This window comes from Perca fluviatilis, chromosome 4 (genome assembly GCF_010015445.1).
Source record: "Perca fluviatilis chromosome 4, GENO_Pfluv_1.0, whole genome shotgun sequence".
In the NCBI taxonomy this organism is placed as follows: Eukaryota; Metazoa; Chordata; class Actinopteri; order Perciformes; family Percidae; genus Perca; species Perca fluviatilis.
In genome coordinates this window covers 29,360,558-29,378,650 of record NC_053115.1, presented here as the reverse complement: position 1 = coordinate 29,378,650, position 18,093 = coordinate 29,360,558, and the positions used below count along the sequence as shown (strand labels likewise).

The 18,093-nt window shown below is 41.5% G+C and overlaps 1 protein-coding gene across 5 annotated transcripts in view; it reads left to right on the top strand.

Annotated features, from left to right (window-relative positions):
* The first annotated feature begins 7,815 nt into the window (after nt 1-7,815).
* Nucleotides 7,816-18,093, top strand: part of LOC120558148 (plasma membrane calcium-transporting ATPase 1-like) — a 106,527-nt gene continuing 96,249 nt past the window's right edge. For all 5 annotated transcript variants that reach the window (XM_039799065.1, XM_039799062.1, XM_039799068.1 and 2 more), the window contains exon 1: nt 7,816-8,374. The gene's annotated coding sequence lies outside the window, so the exon portion shown is untranslated. The remainder of the gene's footprint in view (nt 8,375-18,093) is intronic.

Here is an 18,093-nt window from a genome sequence, read left to right as displayed (position 1 = left end):
CAGGTTGAACAGCAATCCATTAAGTGACAGTAGGTCCAGGAACACTGGTCTACATTACCGGCTGCTTTATCATTGCAGTTAGATGCAACGCCTCTCAGAAAATGGCTATGAGACTTAAAGATGCTGTGGCTGTCAAAAAGACATTTTGGGAAAAAAAGTGTGTGTGTGTGTGTGTGTGTGCGCGTGTGCGTGCGTGCGTGTGTGTGTGTGTGTGTGTGTGCGCACTCCTGCTGTCTTTGAAGCTATGAACAGATGGAGAGGTGACTTTGTTGCCCTGAACCGAATCTCTCAGGACACTCTCCCTCCAGGCTCTGGAACACCTCCAGCAACTACATAAATGCGTTAGATGGTTGAGGTTATGGATCACAGCCCCCATTCACAACACATCATGAGGCTAAAAGTAAATTTTAACTGGCTAAGTTAGGAGAAACTCTTAGAAACGGTGGCTATGTCAGTCCCAGTTCCAGAGGGATGGGGCTGCAACACTAAAGGCTCTGTCTCTGAAGGTACAGAGTCTGGTGTGAGAAGGAGCAGGCCGGCGTCTGACAATGGTAATCTATTGATTGGCTGGTAAAATCTGAACATTTACTAGCCATTTGGCTGGTGGGCGAAAGGTTAATTTTGAACCCTGGTCCCAGCTAACACCCAGGTATTTTCCTCCTTTTCAAAGAATTGTAAAAACTCTGACAAAACATTCAAAAGGAACTGGAACATCTCAGCCGTCAGAATTACTCATCAAACCAACAGTTCATTAAGTTTTCAGTGTTTCCCCTATAATTGTACAAAACTGGTGGGCTAGAACAATCTTTTGTTTATGCTAAAAATACCGCCAAATATCCATTGTGTTTCCCCTGTATTCATTCCACAGCGACGCACCGCTGTGAGTCATAGACGAGGCAGATGTCTGTGGTTAGTTCACATCTGTAACCGCAATGACAGTCAAGTCTGTTAGTGCTAAAGGCAGTTAAAACATTGTCGGTAGCCTGCTGGTTACAAACAGGCTCGGTAGTGAACAACGCGCTAAGAAGCCGACGGATTCGATGTTGTTGTGTTTTTTAGCTGAACTGGACCAGAGAATATTCGTTAAAACAGATCGGTGATGCTGTTTTGCCCTTATTGTTCTCCGTGAAGTTTGCTGGAAGTGAGGTAATGTAGCGTTTTATGTGTGGTGAGGACTGCGCTGGATAACCTTGTAATGCTACATTGCTTGCAAGGAAATAACTGGGTTAACAGGCAAATATTTTCTTTTTAAATAGGTGCCGTTCAGTGGATCCAATTCATGTCGATGTAAAGAGTGGTTCATGTGGATTTCACAAAGAAACTGACAGCCCAACCCACCCACCTGGCTGAAGCAGTCAACCTATGGGAAACACTGGTTTCTGTCAAATAATCACCAACTATAATAAATTAATGAATAAATCTGATTTCAAAGCCATCACCTGGTGTATTTGGTGCTATTGATGGAACACACCAAACATTAAACCCTGATCCTACAGGTGTCCCCTTTAAAATTTGATCTCCTGCAGTTTATTTTGAGTTTGGTGGATGTCCCTCAGTATCTGTGTCCTCCTCGTCCTCCCAGATGCTGGAGTTAGTGGTCAGCAGCTCTTCAGATTAAATGTCTGGCTTTTCTCCTGTCCGTGCCTCAGACAGACTCTGCAGGATTTATTGACAATAGATACACAGGTGTGTTGTGACAACAGCGTGTTCAGGATGGGAGGTGAAGGACTGCAGCGAATCAAGCAGCTGAGTCCTGACATGGCTAATGTTAAATATACCTAATAGGCAGTGGAGGAACTATTCAGGTAATAATACCCTTTTAAAAGTCAAAGTCCTGCATTGAGAATGTTAAGTGAAAGTATGTAGGCCTAAGTATAATCGGGAAATGTACTTAAAGGTACAATATAACTTTTATGCATTAAAATGTCTAAAAACGACCATACCTATGTTATATATTTTTTTGAGTTGTGTAGTTACACTATCCCAAATGTTTACATCAAATGGTAAACCCAGAGAAATCTTCTATTTTATTTTCAGACACGTCACGTTTCATTTAGTCGCCCGTCAGTGGCGTCATATGACCTTTCACCATCTAGTTACTCGTAACTTCCGTCAAAACACAAGCACCCTGATGCTACGTTCGAGAGTAATTGTAAATCATACAATGTCACAGAAAGAAATACTGGTAACACTGCTTTTTCTGCCAAAAGGCATCATTTTGTGATTCATTACATGTCACTTTGCAACACAGTAATACAGAAGAAACCTTATTTATTGATATCCTTACTACAATGTATGTGCTGGTTGACAAGTAGCTAACGTTAATGCTAGCTAATGCTTGGTGGATAACATTATAGGGTTACAACATCGTTCAACATGCTCATAAAGTTATTAGTAGTATGATTGTTTTGACCATGGATAAAAGCAGCACTGCGCTAACCCACGAATAAGTTCACTAGTAACGTTAACGTTAGCTGTATAGATAGACGATTAATCTAATGCTAATTTAGCCATCTAGCACACTCCGGTCTGCCTGCCTCACTCCCCCGGCACAAAGAGACTTCATTCAACACAGCCAGGACATGTAGCAATAGCTACTTACCATTAGCCCCAGCTGGTGCCGACGCTAACGGCAGTTTAATGATGCGTCGGGAAACAGAGAATATCAGACCCAGGCTTCCTAGTCACGACATCGGCCATCCATAATGTTAGCTAGCTAGCTAGCTATGTCTCCGTAAACGCTACCAGTGTTTGTACTGAAAATCTCCTCCCTGCCGAATTTCTCCCCCCTTCGCGTTTAGCTGTCTTTACAGTTAGCTAGCTAAATTAACCCGACAAAAGGTGAGTTAAGCACCAAAATGAATAGTTAAGATTACAGAAAAGTGAAGGGGGAGATTGGACAGCTGGGAGATGTTCTCGCCATCCTGGAGATTCCCCCTGCAATCCCTACCCACACCCGTATCTCAGCCTTGTTGAGTAGCTAGCTAGCGTTACAACAAACCCCGTCCGCCCGGTAAAATCCAAAAGGTGACATAGGCATGTGAAATAAACTGTGGTAGTGTGGTTTTAATCATTAGCCAGCAGCTAAAACCTGATAACGTTAGCCGCTAATGTTAGGTTGCTGGCTCACTAGCTAACTGGTCAGCTAGCTACCAATACAAATTCAATCAAGAAAAAACTTAATTATGTTGGGGAAACTGCAGCTATTTTATTAGCATGACATGAATAAACGTTACAAAACGTAACGTTAATAAACTTGAATGGGTAAACTCATCCATGAACAGATGCATTCTAATCGACGATAGTGTTTAGCAATAAAAACTCCCATAATTCCATGCAACTTCCCAACGTCAAATGTCTGTGTTTACAATCCATTGTTTTGGTTGAGAGACCTCTAGTGGCAGAAAGTTACATATTGTACGTTTATAGTATTAAAACAAAAACAAAAAATGTCCCCTGTGACTGTGTGTGTGTGTATATGTGTGTGTATATATATATATATATATATATATATATATATATATATATATATATATATATATATATATATATATATATATATACACACACACACACACACACACACAGTACAGGCCAAACGTTTGGACACACCTTCTCATTCAATGCATTTCCTTTTTATTTTCATGACTATTTACATTGTAGATTCTCACTGAAGGCATCAAAACTATGAATGAACACATATGGAATTATGTACTTAACAAAAAAGTGTGAAATAACTGAAAACATGTCTTATATTTTAGATTCTTCAAAGTAGCCACCCTTTGCTTTTTTATTAATAAGGAAAAAAATTCCACTAATTAACCCTGACAAGGCACACCTGTGAAGTGAAAACCATTTCAGGTGACTACCTCATGAAGCTCATTGAGAAAACACCAAGGGTTTGCAGAGTTATCAAAAAAAGCAAAGGGTGGCTACTTTGAGGACATGTTTTCAGTTATTTAACACTTTTTTGTTAAGTACATAACTCCATATGTGTTCATTCATAGTTTTGATGCATTCAGTGAGAATCTACAATGTAAATAGTCATGAAAATAAACACATTGAAGAGAAGGTGTGTCCAAACTTTTGGCCTGTACTGTATGTCTCAATAGATTATTATTTCTCATGCATTAATGTAAAAGCATAGTTGTACCTACCGGTGAAGTTGGTTGAGATGGGGGAAATGAGTTTGATTGTGCTGTAAAGTTGGGCATTTTAACATGTATCAGTTTGTGGGGATTGACTCTCTGTTAGAGCCAGCCTCAGGTGGCCACTGGAGGAACTGCATTGGGTTCATTTTTCAGTCCCAGAGGTTGCTGCCCCCAAAGTGGCCAAAAACATTTATTGCAGGTTTAAGTTATCATGTCTCACTGCATTCATAATACTGAAAAGTGTTTCTTTTTTTTGTTTAAATACTATTATTATCGAAAGCACAATGACCCATTTCATTAATTTCACTTAGCTCTTTAATTTCTTTTGAACCCTTTTAGGAAAGAAAAAAAAAAACATCTGTAAAGAAAAACAAAAAAACATAACATCATTCAGGCAGAACTTAGAAGAATAATTACTTTCAAAATGGTATTACTGAAAAATGTAGTCTTATATAACCATAACTTCTGGGAGAATGGGTTGAACAGTTGAACAAAAGTATGTTGATATTTTGTATAACAACTGCAGAAACAGTACCTGTATGACAAAGATGACTGGATGTACAGATCTGGGACTCAGTAAGAATGAGCAGCTGTGGTTGGTGGTGACTGACGGTGACTATGGGAATCAGTAGCTCTCCTTCTTTTGCAGTCACTTTGTGCTGAAAGTGAAGCAGTGTACTGTGCTGTTAAATGGCAGCTTTAACCACCTCTCTGCCTCTCTGTCATTAGCATAGCGTAGGAGGCAGAGCTGATTGAGTGGCCAGTTGGCAGTCAGAGAGAAATTTCCTTTCAGATTCTTTGTTCATGTTCAGCGTTTGGACCAGGAAAAAAAAAAAAAATCACCACACATGAGCACAGTTTTATCAAGGTACATCTTCATGTCTTACTGATAATGATGTGTTCTTTGCTTTTCATAACTACATATTAAAAGCTTTAATCCTATCATAGGAGCAGATTTTCACCCAAACAGCAGCTACAAAAGTCAGCTGAAAATGTTAAACAAACACATCTATCAACTCCCAGAACACATTTAAAAAGGACAAGTACTTGTTTCTCTCCAAAGGTTAAATACATATAAAGATACAATATTCAAAAATGATTCAACACACTGCTATTCAAGGCAGACATATTATTTGACTCAGCTGAGATTCAATTTAATATTTGTCCTTGTAGTTAAATTAAAGAGCTATTTAAACGATCTATAGCACATGGTCTAAAGCAGACATTCTCAATCTTCTTTCAGCCAAGGACCCCTTACAAAATAGAGAATATAGATCTGTCCTCCACCAGAAAAACGCTCCCGTAAGTCGTTTGTTCAAGCACCAATTACCACTCATATTTACCAGACTTACCATCTCCAACAGAAAACACTGTTCACAAACTGCTCCAAACAGCTCTATTGTAGTCCAGCCTTTACTTCCGTGACAAACGTGCGTCACTTTGTAACACACGTTATAATGCTCACCTAGCTGCTAGCATGGCACGCCCTCATACTCTGCTTCTGACTGGCTAGTAGTCCTTACCTAGGTACTGTCAGGGCACGCCCTCATACTCTGCTTCTGACTGGCTAGTAGTCCTTACCTAGCTACTGCACATTTGCGACTCCCAACAAAGATGGGATAGAAGTGTGATACCTCACTCTGTAGCTAAAACAGAGAGAGCTCAACACACAGGGTGAAAAGAGGAGCTGCAGCAATGTGTAGTACAACAAAAATATGGTGTTTTTTGAAAATGAAACCACATAAACCTATTCTGGTACAACCTCTAAATACAATTATGAACCTGAAAATGAGCCTAATATGAGCACTTTAAAAAAAAAACAACTTGCCATTTACTTTTATTTTTCAAACGGGACCCACTCTTCTGGGGTTCATCCTCCGTCCCAACCTGCCTCCTGGACAGTCTGGCGAGGTCAGTGACTCGAGTCTGTTCGGTGTGTCCCGTGCCGTCGTCAGTCTGGGGGGCTGTCGGCCTTCATTTTGGCCATGTTCAGTCGGCGGCAGGGCAGTCGGGACTCACCCGGAAATGGCGAGCAGAATGAGTGTGACTATAGAGTCTCTCAAAATCTGATAAAAATCTTTTAAACTGACCTTTGTTGAGCTGAAATGAAGACAGATTCAGCAACCGCATGGCCTATTTCTAGCTTAAAATGTTTTCAGAAACACGTTTCAGTGAACTATTTTAGTACATTATGAGATCGTATTCTGAACGAGCCGCCATGACAGTCTGGCTTTGAATTTCCGGAGAAAACTAACCCATGTGACGCGTTTGTCCAATCAGCTGCCGGTTTATATTTCTTGGGCAACAATACAGAGTAGCGCCGCCTGCTGCTATGGAGACGTATTACGTTTCTCAAGTCGGTGTCGCCTCAGTGTGTCCCGAGGTAGTTTTTTGGACCTCGGGGACCCGACTGATCATCTCGACTGGCTTTTCTGTCGACGCCGTCTGGCTGGTGTGTCCCGGCCTTTAAGCAGAGTTTTGGTGCTCTTATTCTTCGTCACCTTACTTCCTGCTTTGCTCCTGTCATAACTAGCCTACTACGGCCACTAGTGGATGCCGCCTCTAGAAAGGTAAATATTCTCTGGGAGTGTTTTTCTGGGGAAAGCTCTTGAAAGTACATTGCTATCACCAGATTAATGACAACTTTGTTTGGCTCATCAAGTACCTACACCCAAATCAAATTTTATCTCAAAATACAAGTTTTTTTTTTCTTGTAATAGTTTGACTTAATCTCGAAATATTAGGCTACTTCTTCCCTAAATATCTCAACTTTTTTTTTCTCTAAATGCTATACAACCTTTTCCTGGAAATATGACTTTTTTCATCAATTACTTTGTTTAAAACTCTTTCCTCATTTTATTTTGACTTCATTCTTAAAATCTGCATTGATTTCAAATCAAAGTAGCAATCCTCCCTCTAAATATCTTGGCAAGCCACTTCTTCTTGTTAAAATATCACAATTTGTTGTGATTATTGTTATCAAAATGTTATTCTAGACATGTTACGACTTAATCTTGAAATGTGTACTCAATTTTGAAATATAATATTACGATTACGATTTCTTTTCATTGCTTTTGTCTTGAAAGGAATACTTTTTTCTCTCTCGAAATACTTCTTCTTTATCAAAATATTAGGGCTACAACTTTTCTATACAGTGACTTAATCTAGATATATTATCCGACCCCTTTCTGGAAATAATTACTTTTTTTCTTGAAATAATATAATTTTAATCTTGACATTTTATGACTTTTTCTAAATGAACATGGCTATTTCGACTTTATTCTCGAAAGTATTGTCCCCTAACAGTGGCAATCCTTTCTCTTGTAGCCTATCCTAGAAAAATAAGTTTAAAAAGAACATCCTAATAGTGTAATGTAGGCCTAATGTAGCTAATAATAAATGAGATATTAGGCTAGCCTATCTCTGATTTGATTCTCTGCAGTGGGAGGAAATGTGAGCATTTCTCCAGAAGAGATCCAGATGTGGATTTTCCTTTTTTTGTCTTCTTCCTCTCAAGTTTCCAGGGCTTCAGCCTGGATGTTCAAACCCGGGGCTGATGTTCTCGATAGCAAAGGGCTCGGTTTTTGCCTGCCTACCTAATTAATTCATAGATCCACCTTAAAAACAGGGTAATCCCGGGCTGGTCCCTCCCTCTCTCGCGGTCTCCAGCACCAGTTCACTTCCCTCTCTCTCTCAGTTCCCCCCAGCTAGCCAGGAAAAGACGCTGACCCGGACTTTGGCTCTTTTCTCTGGTCCCTGTTTGAATGTGTCGGACCCTCCACTCCCACCCACCGCTCTGCAACACAAACAATAACCAGTCCTAATTTACTGGATCTGCTCTTTGTTACCAGAGCCTTTACCCTCCTCTGCTTCTATTCCCGGAGAGAGAAGGAGAGTTATTTCTTCCTTTTACCGGATTGATTTCTGAATGAATCTGGATTGTTTTCCTTCTTGTTGTTGGGCTGCCGCTGCAGGACCAGAGCTGATGTTTCCACCAATGTAATTAGCCCAGGCTACTGTCAACGAAACCGGTTTAAACGTCGGAACAAAAGGGACGTTGAAGATCTTTTCCCCGACCAGGTCTGTCAACCATTATTCACCACTGCAGTTGTCAAGTTGGAGCCCTGCTGGGAAATGGACAAACCCCTCTAAAGTGAAGACGCTGCTTTGCCTCACCAACACAACCCCAGGACGTGATTTGGACGAGGATCCCCCGAGTGGAGGTAACCGTCTATTCTCTGTTGTTGCTGTTTTTAAAACTTTAAATCACCCCAATTCGGATTTCTTTTTGAATCACTTGTGGCTGAAAGACGAGAAACACACCGTCGTTTGTCTGCCAGTGCCCGTTAAAGTGATTTTCTTTTTTAAACGTGTTTTAATGAGTGTGTCGTGTCCGCACCGCTTAGCATCCGGGTAACGTTCACAACCGCTGTTTCTTTACCTTGACACCCACTTATTAGCAACTACAGACACATTTTCCACAGGTGTGAACGCACAACTATTCTGTTGAGGGACATTATAACCTCCTATTGGATTGTATTTTCTGCGAGATTCATCTTTATAGTGTCTCACAAAGCCCCGAGGCACGTTGTCTAACCGTTCTTCTTCTCGTCAAACGTCCCGACATTCAGCTAGGTTACAGCCCCGAAACGTGCCTCTCTCTAGTCTGCATGCAACGCTGTCTCCATTCACAAATGTGGACGTTAAACGCCAACTTAGCTACATGGCTTTTCGACAAATCAAAAACACCCGTTAAGACATAGCCTAACGTTACATTGTGGCATTGTACGATCGTTTAGAAATGACCACATCTATAATGGATCGAATTGGCACATAAGTTCGATAAAATACCAACTTTTAGACTTGTTACGCAGTGCTCGCTAATCTTTGTCGCCCACAGTGTGTATTTTCCAGCCAGGAGACCGTGAGTGTGTATCGGTCAGTAAAGTTATAATTTTGGTAAAATACGATGTTTGTACATGTACTGGAGGCATGCCGAATTGAAGAGCCGCTTCCAGTGATTCTTAAAAGGGGTTTCAAGATCTGTAAAATCTTCATGTCCACTATTTAACGAGAACATGTTATTCAAATAGTCCGATTCTGAATGGCGCATTTGTGACTGGTCTCCCCGGGCGACAGAACGGCATACCGACTGTTGCAGTGGTTGCGAGGCAGGAATCAGACCGCCTGCGGATGTCTCCCGAGTGTCTGGAAACAGTTTGCTCATAGTCCCTGCCTACAATGTTTTGTTTTCCGAGTGATAGCTACTTCCCTTGGTAACCTAAATAACCCGTGGTCATCCGTAAATTACACGGTCTTTCATTAAATTTTTTTTTAAAAAAATAGCCTTTTTTTTCTCAGCGAACACCGGTTGCTGCGGCTGTTGCTCCTGTTTCAATATTAAAATGTGTGTATTTCTGGTATGACTCTGGTGTCCTCACTGTCGTCATGAATGCGGTGCCTTTCAGGATGAGCATGCTGAAGTGGTTTGGCCACATTTAGCGCAAATAGGCCAGTACTTCTGCTTTCCAGGCTGTCACAGTTACAGGCGTCAGTGAACGAAGGTGAAGGAGGGGGAAAAAAAAAAAAAATCGTTACCGAGCTCGGTTTATTTTCATTAACGGGCGTTCAGCTCGCGAAGAATCGTCTACGTCATCTGCAGAGATGGGCGGGTGAGCACCAGTAGCAGCTCTGTTCTTTTTTCCCTCCCCTCCCCTCCTCATTTCATTTCATCCATCTCGTCGTCCCCCCCCCCCCTCCCCCCCTCCTCCCCTCTCTATCTGGGTGTGTCCTGCCTTATTGCGTTAGAAAGGAGGGGGGATCCCGCGTCTTGGCTCATGGTGACTCCTCAGCTTGTGACCTCCAAACGAGGGCATTGCTCCTTCTGTTTTCCTCTGCTGCTAATTCACCAAACAGAGAAGCTCTGTGCAAAGAACATGACTTGCAAGGAAAACTTTGATGTCTGTTTTATTGAAATAGGTTACATTTTAAGGGGATTTTTTTTGAAGGGAGCCCATGGCGCAGAGACGCTGCTGTTTACTGGAAGCCAAAGGACAGCAACCTTTCCTTTTCACTGATGCATGCATTATATTTAACCAGGTGTGAGTCACCTGGTCTGTCGTTAGCTACCAAAACGGGTTTAATTTGAAAGCAGATAATTAGCGATGCAGTGATCTGATGCAGGCTACTGGATCAATATGGAGGCGGAGACCTGACAGATCCACATAACAACACAATATAATCATTACAACAGAGGTTGTGCACACCTCTAGTCTTTTTGACCGGTGCAGTGAATCAAAAACTCACTTCAAAAGTTTAAATTTAGAGGTGGGTTTAAATAAAGTCCAAAACGTGTGAGATTCCGTGGGTTTCCTCGCAGGAATTTGCACATGTGATGACGACAGGGTTTCGCCAATGAAATGTTTCAGCTGAGGTGGTCTGCCACGCAGATCCTGATGCATCTTGTCATGCGGTGTTATTGGTAAATGGATAACTCCCTTAACAATAGCTACACTACATATAATGGCATCTGCAGTGAGAAATGGCACCTCTGCTCTTTAGCAGTAACAGAGGTGGTCTTTACTTCAGGCGAGGCGACATACGTTCGCTGTAACTTGAAGTGAAACGATTAGCTGATTAATTGATCTAACAGAAGGACATGAGAAAATATGCCAAACATTCACTTTTCCAATGCGAAGAGTTTGCTGCTTTTCTTAAATATCACTGTAAACTTCTTTTTAGTTTTGGTCAGTTGGTTGGACAAATCACTTTGGGCTCTGGATAAACTGTGGTGGACATTTGCGCTATTTTCTGACATTTTATAGACAAACTGTTATACAATGAATTGAGAATATATCAACAAGATTTATTGCTTGTGGAAATAATTGTTATTTGCAGTTGTGGCTATAAAGCTGAAATTATGCTAATTGAATTCACGTAAACCGACGACCAAGTAATCTTCTAGCAGAGAATAAGAAACTGTCCTCAAGGCACTTAATATTGTTGCCCATCTTGTCATCCAGTCCATTTACGTTGATAAATTCAAATTCTTTCACGTGTGTTACATGAATGTAGTGGTTTGTTTCCTAATTTCTTCTACGGTTTGTGAACATTGTGATTTGCTAAATGTGACCCTGCTTACTCGTAGACACAAACTGTGTCTGAATGGCACCCTGTATGTTTGCTTACCTGCAGCCCGGAGAAGCATAATTCCATCTTAAAAGTGTGGAAAAACCCTGAAGTCAGCATATGAATGCATAGGAATGACCTATTGAATGGACTCGTGCTGGTTTGTGCTGGGTGGGTGTGGTTTCCACTCCTGTCTTTCAGCTTTCCCTTTTATTGGTTAGCTTTTAATGTGAACACTTCCACGGAAAATGTTCAGTACCATTTTGTAGTAAAGCTACAGGTAATGCCAACCCCTCAGTGTTTATTTACCTTTTAGCGACTTTAGTTTATTTGGTTGTGCTGTTATTTAAGACTGCCATTATTTGAATACGGAATTTTGTACGAGAATTGAACGTACAAATTAGGACTGCAACTAAACGATAATTTTCATCGTCGATTAATCTGTTGACTATTTTCTCGATTATTCGATTAGTTGTTTGGTCTATAGAATGTCAGAAAATGGTGAAAAATGTGGATCAGTGTTTCCCAAAAGCCCAAGATGGCGTCCTCAAATGTCTTGTTTTGTCAACAACTCAAAGATATTCAGTTTAATGTCACGGAGGAGAGACGAAACTAGAAAATATTCACATTTTAACCAGCTGGAATCAGAGAATTTTTACTTTTGTCTAAAAAAAAAAAAAATTTACTCAAACCGACTAATCGACTATCAAAATAGTCGGCGATTAATTTAAGAGTTGACAACTAATTGATTAATCTTTGCAGCTCTAGTACAAATATCAGCTTTGTGCTAGACTGGCGACCTGTCCAGGTGTGCCCCAGTATGTGCTGGGAGTGGGTGCAGCCTCAGGCACTGGTGGGCCAACATATCATTACATGCTGCTGAAATCATCCTAATAAATAATGCCCGTTAATAATTACAGCTTTCACTCCGATGAACCTCCCGGCAGAGGACATCCAGTCAAGTTTACCTGCACACAGGTTAAGTGTCCTGTTTGTGTCTGGAGCTGCTGCGGAGCTTCTGATGACCACAGGAGGCGACTGATGCTGACACAGGTCCTCTTAACGTCCCGTAGGAGCGTTCAGGCCTCTTCAGCATTTGATTTATTTTACAGCCACTCCGATTCTTCACTGAAGAAGGCTCTGCGTAACCCGAGGTGTCACTCTCACCTCTGTTATGTGTTAGCCACTCTCCGGGTAGTTTTACTGTAGAGTTAAAGGTAAACCACTCGCTCCGTAATGGTGTGATATACTGTTATTGTTACTGAACACTAAAGGCTATCGTCTTTTGAAGAAACTGGTCGCTGTGTTTCACCCTGGGCTGATGGCTATCTCCCTGTGTGATTGTCAAATGTTGGTTTCAAACTGGCGGCTCTATAAAAGCTCTCTTTCTGTGGTTCTAAGTCTGCTGTTCTGAAGTGATTAAATTACTCTACTGTAAATACTTACTTGTAAGGGAATGTGTGACTGGAAAGAGATGCTTTCTAGCAATACTGAGCTATTTGTCAGTTCATATTAATATAATAGTAACATTATCTTGTCTTATGTTTTTACTCTGCTATAGCAGCATGGTGGCCCATTGGTTAGCACTGTGGCCTCACAGCAAGAATGTTCTGGGTTCGAATCCAGGCCTTTCCCTGTGGAGTTTGTATGTTCTCCCCGTGTTTGCGTGGGTTTCCTCTGGGTGCTCCGGTTTCCTCCCCCCCCCCCTCTCCAGTCAGTGCCCTTGATCAAGGCACTGGCTCAGATCTGGAGTTGGTCCAGTTGGTCCCCGGGTGCTGTAAATGGCTGCCCACTGCTCCCTTGAGGGATGGGTTCAATGCAGAGAATGAATTTCGCTACATGTATGTGTATGTGACAATAAAGTACCTTTTACCTATAGGCATTTAATTTGAAGAAACTCAGATCTTTTTATTGCACTCCGGTTTAATGTTTAGGCCTTGACATTTTGTTAGTTTTTATAATTAGCCTGAAGAGACAATATTTAACTTGTACTGTATTACAGTTGAAATGACAAACTTGATAACTGTAGTGAGTAAAAGCTGTCTATTACTGACCCCAGCATTTTAAAGAAATGTTTTTAGAAATCTTCCCATTAAAATATGTCCTCAGAATCAGTTTAATTGCCAAGTAGGTTTTCATATACAAGGAATTTGCCTTGGTATTTTGGTGCATAATGGTAAATTTAGTACAGAAAGGGGGGAAAAAAGAGAAAACAAGTACTACAGAAGTCTGGAACCATAAATATTGAACAGCATAATAATAAACTGTATGAAAAATATAAAAAACCATGTCCAATGTATCTGTAACAGATATGACTCTCTGCATTGACATCATTGCAAAACCGCGTGTCGGTAATCTTGATCAAATCCTCCATCATGTATAAGTTGAGGTGAAATTGTGATAGACCTTTGTCCCCCTTTCCTAACATTTTGTGGTGCAAATGATTATTGGATAGGTGTAAATGATAACCTCCAGCACTGCATGGGCACCATACAGTCCTGAGACACCTGACACCGGAATGGGCCGGGCAAACACCCTGGACCTTATGCTGGTGTCGAAAAATAAATAATAAAATATGACTAAAAATAAAATGTAGTGAAATGTGGGAACCCCTCAGCAAACCGAATCCCTGCCCGTGAACCAGATCCAGTAGCGCACACTTTGTCTCTTATGTAAGTCCACATCAATTATTAAAGGCTCAGTCCTATATTTAAGATATGGGAGCTCTCTGCTCAGCTGAGCCACAAAGTTTGTGGTTTTAATAGAGCTGTTGGCCTTTATCATTATTTTATAACCCTGAAGGCAGAAAAGGGTTCACCCCAATTTCAGTAGAGAATTGCTGAAATATGCCCCTGTGTAATGTTTTATTTATTTATTCATTAGAGAATGAATGCATGAAAGAAAGAAGCACTTAATGAATCCCTAAATGGGGAAATTAAAAGTGTACACTTGTGTAAATTGTAGGCCTAATCCTAATTGGTCAATTTTTCGAAAGTCTCATTGAGAATAAAAACCTCTTTTTTTTCAAGAGTTTGCTGGTCAAGCTAGGCAGCAATAACAACTTACAGACGGAAAACAAGATAGATAATACAAAATATGCACATCCAAAATGAGTTTGTGTGTTAGGACTTGGGCCATTGGTTGAATACCGGCTTTCATTTGAGAATTTACAGTAAACCATGGCTATGGCAAGTACTTGTTTCTGATTGGCTGGTTGGTGTCTGCTCAGGTCTTTATAGGGACAGAATTCAGCTCGAGTTAGACACAATTTCATGTTCATACTGCAGCTTCAAGTCAGGATATTTTCCTAAAATATAGTAATTATCACTTTAATGTAAGATTTGGTTTTGGTACTCTGTCAATGATACACTGATTATAAATGTATACTCATCATTTTCTCTTTGTTGTACGCCATCTCCCCTGCACCGGTAGAATGTGCAACACATGCACATTTAAGGCCTCTTTAGTGCTGTATAACGTATGTTAAAGTGCAGGTAACCATAGCAACAGTACTGATGCTTCAGGCTCCCTGACTGGTGACAGTAACTAACTGAGAGAGAGAGAGAGAGAGAGAGAGAGAGAGAGAGAGAGAGAGAGAGAGAGAGAGAGAGAGAGAGAGAGAGAGAGAGAGAGAGAGAGAGAGAGAGAGAGAGAGAGAGAGAGAGAGAGAGAGAGAGAGAGAGAGAGAGAGAGAGAGAGTTAACACAACCCAAATTCCCAATTTCTACCGGCGATGGGGAAAGTGACCGTCAGCACTGGCGAAAAATGAGAAGCTACGGTATATTGTACGTGGCTGTTTGCTAATAAAAAAAAAAAAACAGTGAGGGTTTGATAAGAGGTTGGCATCGGAGCTTAACAGATCCGGATATTTTGGCCACTGCGAACAAAATCCAAAGCAAACCTTTTGCATGATTTCCAGAAGCTGCCAACAGCGTCCCAACCGGTCACTGACACACATACATGACTGAGGAAGGCTCAGTCAAACAAAGTCGTCAGTCTGGGGGGCTGTCGGCGTTCATTTAGGCCGACCTGACATGTTCAGTCGCCGGCAGGGCAGTCGGGACTCACCCGGAAATGACGAGCGGGATGAGGTGACTACAGTCTCTCAAAATCTGACGAAAATCTTTTAAACTGACCTTTGTTGAGCTGAAATGAAGACCGATTCAGCAACTGCACGGCCTATTTCTCGCTTAAAATGTTTTCAGAAACACGTTTCAGTGAACTATTTTAGTACAATACGAGATCGTATTCTGAACGAGCCGCCATGACAGTCTGGCTTTGAATTTCCGGAGAAAACGAACCCATGTGACGTGTTCGTCCAATCAGCTGCCGGTTTTCATTTATTGGGCAACAATACAGATTAGCGCCGCCTGCTGCTATAGAGATGTATTACGTCTCGTCTCATCTTTTTGGTGTGTTCTGTGGCACTTTTTGGACCAACACGGGGAGACGGATCATTTCGACTGGCTTTCCTGTTGACGGTCGGCCGTCGGCTATATGTGTAAGCAGCTTTATGGTGAATGAAAGGCTTGATCCGACGAAGTAGGTCATCGAATCAAATCGAAGCATTGACGGCAATGCTGCTGCCAGTTCTGCCGTTGTTTACCTTTTTTCTTCTTCTTCTAGTCCGTAGAAATAGCAAAGTCTGTAGCCTTTCCTCATTAGCGCCACCTCTGTTCAGGAGAAGACTGCAACTAGCGTCCTGACCACCACGCGCAAGTATAAACCTTTTTTGCGGCTCCCAAGACGTCACATTTGCAGGTCGGCTGCGGCGAGTATACCGGACACTTTACACCTTCAAGTTGTTAACCATCCTTTACAGCCACGCCTGAGTTTATTTTGTTATTTTTATATCTGTGTTGGTCGACACAAGCAGCAGGTCCTGTTTTGTGCACCACCTCCAAATGAAGTGGTAATCACGCCTACCTGACACCGACTGTTCAGCTTCTCATGTGTTAACATGAGGCCCAAACAGAACAGCCACAATTATTTTCCAAAAAAAGCTTTGGGAAAAGAAAAAAAAAAAATCATGTGATGCAGCTGTGTGATTCCAAATGTCATAAGGGTGCGGTTGCTTCGTGACTTCATGCATCCTCCCATCTGCAATATGAACATACTGAGATCATAAGAACTAATAACACCGATGAATAATGAAAACCGCAAGAAGTAAGGAAAATAAAACAAAAGAGGGGCAAATAAAACTCACCATAACGACAAGTCTATAAGGGATATCCAGATCATAGAAGAATATAAAAGATTAAGCAAAAATATGATGGCAAGTGTGTGTCTGTGGATATTGTCATATTCATTCGTCATCATTATATGTTCATGATCTGAAATCCTAAAGGAGTGTTTCTGGGATTTGTGTCTGTTTTAGATTATTCGCAGCTGTAACTTAACTTTTCTCACCGTGTGTGTGTGTGTGTGTGTGTGTCTGTGTGTGTGTGTGCGCTGATGAAGCTGTTGGGGCAGAAGAGAGGTGTTGAAACTTGTCGTGAATGTGATGAGCTGCGGTGAGCTGTGTGTGTGTGTGTGTGTGTGAATGTTACACGTGAGTGTATTTGCCGCTCTGTGGGTCGTAACAGTGTTGATGTGCGTCACCAGTTGCTATGAGGAGTTTTATCAGCTGGTATTCCCATTCATTCTCCACACATTGATCTGCTGATGAACCCCAATAGTCCTTCACGCTGCTCATGTTGTCAAAATATGTACTTATGTGAGATCTAAAAGTAATCATTTGATGGAACATTACGTTATATGGTTAATTGACATCATGATATTGATATTTAATATGATATAGTACATTTTCTGGATATCCAATTGAGATCCAATGTTGGCGCATTTGCTTTCAGACAGCAAGCCGCTGAAGCTGGATTTATACCTCTGTGTTATGGGGCCGCCTGTGCACGTAGGCGTAACTACACGTTTTGAGCTACGGAGATGCCACGTGGCGACGACCAGAACTGCGATTGGCTGCTTGTGTTTTCTCCCAAAAGCGTCTGATGCGTGAGTGAAAACACCGCGAAGCAGCAAGTTATGCAGTACACACACCTAAAAAAGACATTTTCACTGCAATGGCAAACCCTCTGCTCCCAACAAACAACCAACATACAGCACAGCAGCTGCACAGACTAGTGTCCTATCAGTAATGAAACAAGGCAGACCTTTTTCATATCGCCATGTGAACGAAAGCCAGTAAATACTGCTTGTGAGATCACCTGTTAAAATCTGACACTGAGCTATAAATCAGAACCTAGGGCGGGAACTCCCTCGCGCCGATCATAAATCCAGCTCAACACCTCACCACCTGACGATGTCAACGTTCTGTGTTTTCGTTGGGCGGCAACAACTCTCCGCCGCTGTGGCTTCTGCAAACGACTTGTGCCGTATGCGACAGACTGCTGAGATTCACTTACTGTAATCTCCTCATGTCGCCACAAAGCGTGGGCTGTAGGTTAAACTAGAGGAAAAGGTAATATGGCACAATTAATATCCAGTTCCAGGTGGTTCAATACATTTTTTTTTTAATCTGATGTTTTTGTTGATTTGATCTGCTGGTTAAGGGGAATGTACCGGTTATTTAGAGACACCGTCGACTCATTTCGGCAGCGTTGAAAAGCTGCACATTTACGAAAGTGGCAAGAAGAAAGAGGGCGGCTACCTTGTTGGCACGTCTGCTGCTGTCATGTTTAATTTAGAAGCAAAGGAGGCAGGGACAACACCTGCTCGCTGTCTGTATGTTCCTTCATGTTCAACTTTATATATTCTGTATTAAACAGACTGCAGTAAACTGACTCGGCTCCAGGACTGAGCA